A 7,991-nucleotide genomic window follows, 5' to 3' on the forward strand; every position below is an offset into this window, starting at 1 on the left:
CAAGGACAAGTGCAGAGTCCTGCATTTAGGACTGAAGTAGGGTAACCAGATGTCCAGATTTTAGAGGGACAGTCCTGATTTTGGGGGGCTTTGTCTTATATAGGTGCCTATTACCCCCACCCCCTCTCCCGATTTTTCACACTTGCTGACTGGTCACCCTAGACGGAAGAATCCCATGCACAGCTACAGACTAGGGACCGAGTGGCTAGGCAGCAGTTCTGCAGAAAAGGACCTGGGGTTACAATGGACGAGAAGCTGGATATGAGTCAACAGTGTGCCTTTGTTGCCAAGAAGGCCAATGGCATTTTGGGATGTATATGTAGGGGCATTGCCAGCAGATCGAGGGACGTGATCGTTCCCCTCTATTTGACATTGGTGAGGCCTCATCTGGAGTACTGTGTCCAGTTTTGGGCCCCACACTACAAGAAGGATGTGGAAAAATTGGAAAGCGTCCAGCAGAGAGCAACAAAAATGATTAGGGGGCTGGAACACATGACTTATGAGGAGAGGCTGAGGGAACTGGGATTATTTAGTCTGGAGAAGGGGAAAACTACAGTGACCTGGCAGAGGGCCAAACCATGATGAGGAAGCAGTCGAGTCCTGAAAGAGAGAAACAGAGAGAGAGGCAGAGTGAGCACCTGCAGGAACGGGCCTCAGACTGGCACAGGTTATCCCCAGCCATGGCTACAGGGACGTGCTCATAGAGTGAGGAGAGCACCCCAGGACACTCTCCTAATAGAGATCCACACCTCAAAACTCATACTTGCTCAGATCAATGGGCTCTGCAGCATGCCTGAAAGGCCAAGAAAGCAGGTGGATTCCAAAGTCATGGGCCTTTCATAGAGAATGCCCTGCCGGCAGCTCCCTCTTGTTTCGACTGAATCCCTGGGAACCACGAAGATGTGGAGAGAGAGGCATTTTTTAGGTAGGCAGTTCCCAGGCCATTTAATTTATGACTTTTATAAGCCACTGCTAACACCCTGAACTCCAGCCACCAGTGCAGAGCCCAGAGTCTGTGTTCTTTGCCTTGGTGATATCTTGTGGTAGTGAGTTCTACAGGTTAACTTGCATCATGTATATTATGTGTTCAAGGCAAGAGACTTCACTTAACAAGCAAGCTGCCACGTCCTGCTCCGTCCCGCTGCAGCTCCCAAGCTGTTCTGAGGTGCAGCCTGTTGTACCACGCACTGCCATCAAGGTACGGATCCAGGGCTTAATTTGTAATGAAAGAGGCGCTGGAGATCTAGCCATACTTTTACTTTTATAACGGACGTGGCAAGCCCAGAGGTGCTGGGGTGCAGCTCTGGCAAGCCCTGCACAAATTAAGCCCTGTATGGATCCTGGCAGCAAAGTCCCTGTATCTGAGAGAGGTAGCTATGGACTTCTCACCACATGCAGGTGAAACGTAAGCCCAGCCTGGTCCCTGCTCCTCTGGTCATCCAGAAACAACCAGGAGGCTCCCAGTGCATTCACACACCCTGCACCTGATGGCTAATGCTTCTTTACTCAATAGCTTCTCTCTCATAACCAACTTGATTCTAAACACTGAATGTGAGAGCTGACTCCCTGAGTAACAGGAAGAAAACTGTCCAGTGCCTAGAAAGGGAGTGTAACCTTCCTCTCTGGCCAGGGTAAAGGCACATGGGACAGCCTCGACGCTAGCTGTATTCAAAGAGAGATGGGCATGTTCTGCTCCCAGTAAGTGCAAGAGAGACTTAGGACTGCCGAGTAACAGGTCCTATCTCATTAGCTCTGCTGGAGCCTGCCTGAAGGCCCACAGTCTGTGCCATCAAGGCATCAGGCTCATCACGAGCTGGGCAAAATCTGCCTTTCCTGGCCTTCTCAGGGGATGCTTCCGGCTTTCCTGGGCACAGTCCACTCCCCGAGCTGCTGGGGAGCCAAGGCAGTACAGTGCAAACAGGCATATCACAGCAGCTCCCTGCCTGATGGGCTCTCCCACCATCCTGTAGCATCTCATGCGAGCAGTCCCTGCAGGATCCTTCCCAGACAGCTTCTGTTTCCCTGGTTTGTCCTGTTTCCCTGGTTTGTCCTGAGCAGCACTGGGCCCATAAGGGCTGTATTGGCCCAACGAGGTGTGAGCTAGGCTCCTCAGCAGGCAGGGCCTGTGCACCTCAGAGAGGCTGTGGCATGTGCTCCGCGTGGGGGGACTTTGTTCTCAGTGTAGCCCTCAGGAGTGTGGGTGGTTGGGGGTCTAGCAGCATTTTCTCCTGGTCCCGGTGCGGGTTGGGATGGTCTCAGTGGGGCCTGGGCTCAACCCCGTCACTCCTTCCACCCTTCTCCCAGTGCAGGCGCCCACCCTGGCCCACTATAATTTTGACCTCACATGGTTTTCCTAGTTCACCTGGCCCTCTGCTGGGCACACAGCAGCAGAAGCTCAAAGAGGCTCCTCTAATGCCCAGGGCTGTCATGGGCAAGACAGAAGAGGCCAGTTTTCCTGGCTTCTCTTCTCCAGACAGGAAAGGGGAGCAGGGACTGGGCTGGGAGAGTTGCACTCTTCTCCAAAGATGCGTGCATGCCTATAAGAGGGAGCCAAAGAGCGCAGGGCACCGACGGCCAGCTGCAGCGCTCGCTCTCCTAGCAGGCAGGCATGTAAGGTGAGGCAGTGGAAAATCAAACTAAGAGTCTGACGTTGCTGTGTGTGCATTAGCCAGGGATGGGCCCAGGGACTTTGCCTGCCACTGGAGCTCAGAGCTTGTCTGAGGTTTGATGAGCTCTGGCTGATATGAGTCAACAGTGTGCCCTTGTTGCCAAGAAGGCTAGTGGCATTTTGGGCTGTATAAGTAGGGGCACCCGGCAGGTGGTTCCTACCCTGAGTCGGGATCAGCTGCTAGTCCTGGCTGGCCTGGAGGCTGGAGAGGATGGGACTTTCTCTTCTCCTGCAAGGAGTGACTGGGGATGTGTCAGACCCACCCCCAGAAACCTTCCACAGCTGCAGGCAGCTCAGCATCCTCCCCTGCTTCCTGCCGCCATCGCTCCTCAGTTGTGAGGGGAGGGGTCACTGTACAGGGAGCTGCTCCGCCATCCCCCCAACCCTCATGCTTTGGACATCCCTTATCCAGACACCCCTGCCAAGCCTCACCCGGTACATCCAGAACCGCCCTTAGCCCTCCCCATACCTGAACCCCACCCCACTGAACCTCAACACCTGCATCTGGAGCCCCCCTGCACCCAGGCCCCTGCCTCCAGACCCTCACCCCTGCACCCAGACCAGCCCCCACTGAGCTCCCTGCACTCAAACCCCCACCCTGATGCCCCACCCCCTGCACCAACCTGAGCCCCCACATCCAGACTCCCATGCCACTGACCCCCAACTAGATGCACCCAGACCCCCACCCCACCAAGCCCCACTCCCCCAGCACCCAGACCCCGCACCTGAGACTCCCCCACGTACACCACTCCGCTAAGCTCCAATCACCTACACCTCGAAGCCCCTGCAGAGTCCGATTGCCCCGGCACCTGGAACCCCCCCAACAAACCTCTGTGCATCCAGATCCCCCCACACCTCACATGAGAACATAAGAACGGCCCTGCTGGGTCAGACCAAAGGTCCATCCAGCCCAGTATCCGGTCTTCTGACAGTGGCCGAGACCAGGTGCCCCAGAGGGAATGGACAGAACAGGTCATCATCAAGTGATCCATCCCCTGTCGCCCATTCCCAGCTTCTGGCAAACTGAGGCTAGGGACACCGTCCCTGCCCATCCTGGCTAATAGCTATTGATGCACCTCTCCTCCATGAATTTATCTAGTTCTTTTTTGACCCCTGTTATGGTCTTGGCCTTCACAACATCCTCTGGCAAGGAGTTCCACAGGTTGACTGCGTGTTGCGTGAAAAATACTTCCTTTTATTTGTTTTAAACCTCCTGCCTATTAATTTCATTTGGTGACCCCCTAGTTCTTGTGTTATGAGAAGTAGTAAACAACACTTCCTTATCTACTTTCTCTATACCAGTCATGATTTTATAGACCTCAATCGTATCTCCCCTTAGCCGTCTCTTTTCCAAGCTGAAAAGTCCCAGTCTTATTAATCTTTCCTCAAATGGAAGCCGTTCCATACCCCTAATCTTTTTTCTTTTTGGCCCTTTTCTGAACCTTTTCCAATTCCAATATGTCTTTTTTGAGATGAGTGGAGATACCTAGACCCCCCACTGAGCTGCCTGCACCCAGATTGTCCCACACAGAATCCTCTCACCCCACACCTGGATCCCTCCACACTGAGCCCCTCCACACTTGGATCCTGCCTGTCCCACACCTGGTGCAGAGGGGCAGGGCCCCAGGGTGTTTCTGGGGCAGGCCCAGGCCTTGTACTGTGTTAGGGTCGGGTGCAGCCTCACCGCTGAGTCTGTGTCCTGGGGTGGGGGGCTGCAGGGTGATCTCCCACCTTCGTGCAGCTAGTGGCCTGTGCTCCCTACTGCCATGCTGGAGCCTCTGTGTTCTGGGGCTGTACAGTTCAGAAAGGAGGGATCTATGGTAGCACAAATTCTTGGGGTTACCTGGTGGCCCTTTGTCCTGGACATCAGCTCCCCGCAGGTGGAGATGGTGATCTCTACTGACAGGCAGGATATCTGTTGGGGTACTGCTGCTGGAGATTGTCTGGGCCTGCGGATGTAGTGACAGGTGATACCCCTAGATACCCAGGCATGATATCTATGCCTTTGCTGAGTGACCCACAGAAGTAGCAATGATTGGTGTTGTCCATCTGCCCCTCCCCGGCCCCGTGCTTTCAGAATTTGACCAAGTGTGTGCCTCCATGGGGTGGGGTGGGCAACAGCAGAGCCAGGGCTGCTGCTGATAATGTTCTGCATGTGGGTCCAAGGGTCTGAGAGCTTTTCACAAACACAACTGCAGGAAGCCCCTCTGCGATGGGTCATTACCCCTTCTATAGGTGGGGAAACTGAGGCACCCACAGGGAATGTGACTTCCCCAAAGTCACACAGTGAATCAGTGGCCAAGTCAAGAATAGAGCTCAGGAGTCCTGACTCCCAGGCCTGTCCCTTTTCCATATGACCAGCCTTCCTCCTTCTTTCCACTGCAGGAAAGGAGCCCCAGAAGTCCTGCTCCCTGTTTGCTTCTTGGCCTGGGGTGAAGCTGCAGGGAGCCTGCAGCCAGTGTGGGGCCACTCTGCTGTGAATGAGATTCCTGGCCTTGACAATATAGATCCTGGACTTGTCCATCTTGTGACCATCAGAGTTTTCTCTGAGCTTCAAAAAATGGTACGTTCCTTCCATATAGTTCTATAGCAATCAGGCCACCTACATCAGTAACGTCATTCTGGGATCTGGGGACCTTGAGGGGCAGCAGCCCCACCTTTCAGCGATACAGCAATGGCCTGAATCCAGAGGAGACTCATAAGCACAAGGAGTTGGGAAGTCCCAGATCAGGCAGCTACCTCGCACATACTCATACATATGGGCTTAGGAATCCCAAAGAGGCCTGAGAGCACCTCCTTGGTATTGCTGGGACATGCATGGTGGAGGGTTGCTAGAGAACAATCTAAGGCACATTCTTATCCCCAGGGCTGAACACGTTACCTCAGCAGCTCTCCTCCCTCTGCTAGCCTGGTGGCGCAGAGCTGGCATCCAGAGCAGACTACTGCGGGCATTTAAATTATCGCTCTGATCGTTTTTGTCATTCACCCAGATACCACAATGACAGACACACAGAGAAACCATTAAATAAATACAACTCAGATGGTTTGCATGGGGAGTGTTGTGCTTCTGGGATCATGTTTAACCTTGCCATGCTGGTGTTTTCACAGCTGTGCATTTACTGGCAATGCCCCTCCACAATATACTGGACCTTTCTCCAGTCTCCAGCAGCCCTACCTCCTACCATAGTATATGGGCAACCAGTGATGTCCTTGCTGTCTGATACTAGGAGTGTGCACTAGTCTTTAGAGCAGCACACAAAGAATCGTAACTCCTGGATTTTATTACCAGCTTGCAATTGACTCATTCTGAGCACATTGCTACCCGGCTCTGTGCCTCAGTTTCCCCAACTGCAAAATGAAGGGTGAGAATACTGAAGTCTAGGAAGTTGTGGGGCTTCATTAACGAACACTTCTAAGGTAACTGTTGGGTGAATATGGGATCTAGACAAGTCCAAAGTGGCTTTAATAACAATTCTTTTACAACTTCTGATAAGAACTGGTGTAGGATCATGTGTAATGTTTACGTATTGTGATAAAGTTCCTCCTCTACCTAGTTAGGTCCTGCGCTTATTGGCGGAATTTGGTCGCCTCAGAGATTCACAGAAATTGACTTTCGTGGCTCAAATCTACCGTTCACTCAGATAACCTCATCGCTGGCCAGCATGGGGAAAAAAGAGTAAGAACAATCCTCGCAGTCTCTGCTGATCCACCATGTGGGTCGGGGAACAGCCTAGAGACCTTCCCCTCCGGTGGACCCTCCTGTGTGGGATCAGGAGTTGGGAGGTTTGGGGGGAACCTGGGCTCTCCCTCTACCCTGGGTTCCAGCTCAGGGCCCTGTGGAATGCAGCTGTCTAGAGTGCCTCCTGGAACAGCTGTTCGACAGCTACAACTCCCTGGCCTACTTCCCCATGGCCTCCTCCCAACACTTTCTTTATCCTTATGACAGGACCTTCCTCCTGATGTCTGTTAATGCTTGTACTCCTCAGTCCTCCAGCAGCATGTCCTCTCACTCCCAGCTCCTTACACATCCCTCACTAACTGGAGTGAAAGCCTTTTTAAACCCAGGTGCCCTGATTAGCCTGCCTTAATTGATTCTAGCAGCTTCTTGATTGGCTGCAGGTGTTCTAATCAGCCTGTCTGCCTTAATTGTTTCCAGAAAGTTCCTGATTGTTCTGGAACCTTACCCAGGGAAAAGGGACTTACTTAACCTGGGGCTAATATATCTGCCTTCAATCACTCTCCTGTAGCTCCTGTGACTGTGGGGCCTATTTCCGATCCTCCGTCCTTCACACATCTGGGCAGAGTTCCTCTGGGCGGCGTCCACCGACTCCCTTGACACCTTCGAGGAGCGGTGGGCGCTGTCCGGGGTTCTCTGCTCGGTGACCCCGTCCGGTTCCCTCCGCCTGACCCTCTGATTGAGGGATGGAGCGAGGGACGCCAGCCACAGCCGTTAGCTGCTGTGAATACCATCATTATTGTCATCTAGGAGGGGTCTTATAATACATGGGTGTACCCCCCTCCCTCCCAACCACCCACCCCACAGCCGTGCCCATCTTGTCGGGCACTCTCAGGAGAGGGAGGGTCGGTGACCCTGGGCGCGGCACTAGGTAACTCGGGGTGGAAGACCACGAGTGTCGAGGAAGCCCCCCCGCTCTAGGCCACCAGGTAACTCAGGAGGGTGGAAGACCACGAGTGTCGAGGAAGCCCTCCCGCTCTGGGCCTGGGCTAACCTGAACACCTCTCCCTCCTGAAAGCTGTTGTGTTATATCTTTTGATTGCGTTGTTTTGTTGCTAAGTTTTTCTTTATCTTTTTGTAATTTCTGTAACTGATACAAATAAACTTCCTTTCTGTTTCAAAAAAAAAAAAAAAAAAAAAAAAAAAAAAAAAACCTTACCCAGGGAAAAGGGACTTACTTAACCTGGGGCTAATATATCTGCCTTCAATCACTCTCCTGTAGCTCCTGTGACTGTGGGGCCTATTTCCGATCCTCCGTCCTTCACACATCTGGGCAGAGTTCCTCTGGGCGGCGTCCACCGACTCCCTTGACACCTTCGAGGAGCGGTGGGCGCTGTCCGGGGTTCTCTGCTCGGTGACCCCGTCCGGTTCCCTCCGCCTGACCCTCTGATTGAGGGATGGAGCGAGGGACGCCAGCCACAGCCGTTAGCTGCTGTGAATACCATCATTATTGTCATCTAGGAGGGGTCTTATAATACATGGGTGTACCCCCCTCCCTCCCAACCACCCACCCCACAGCCGTGCCCATCTTGTCGGGCACTCTCAGGAGAGGGAGGGTCGGTGACCCTGGGCGCGGCACTAGGTAAC

Source organism: Chelonia mydas, chromosome 18 (genome assembly GCF_015237465.2).
Source record: "Chelonia mydas isolate rCheMyd1 chromosome 18, rCheMyd1.pri.v2, whole genome shotgun sequence".
Classification (NCBI taxonomy): Eukaryota; Metazoa; Chordata; order Testudines; family Cheloniidae; genus Chelonia; species Chelonia mydas.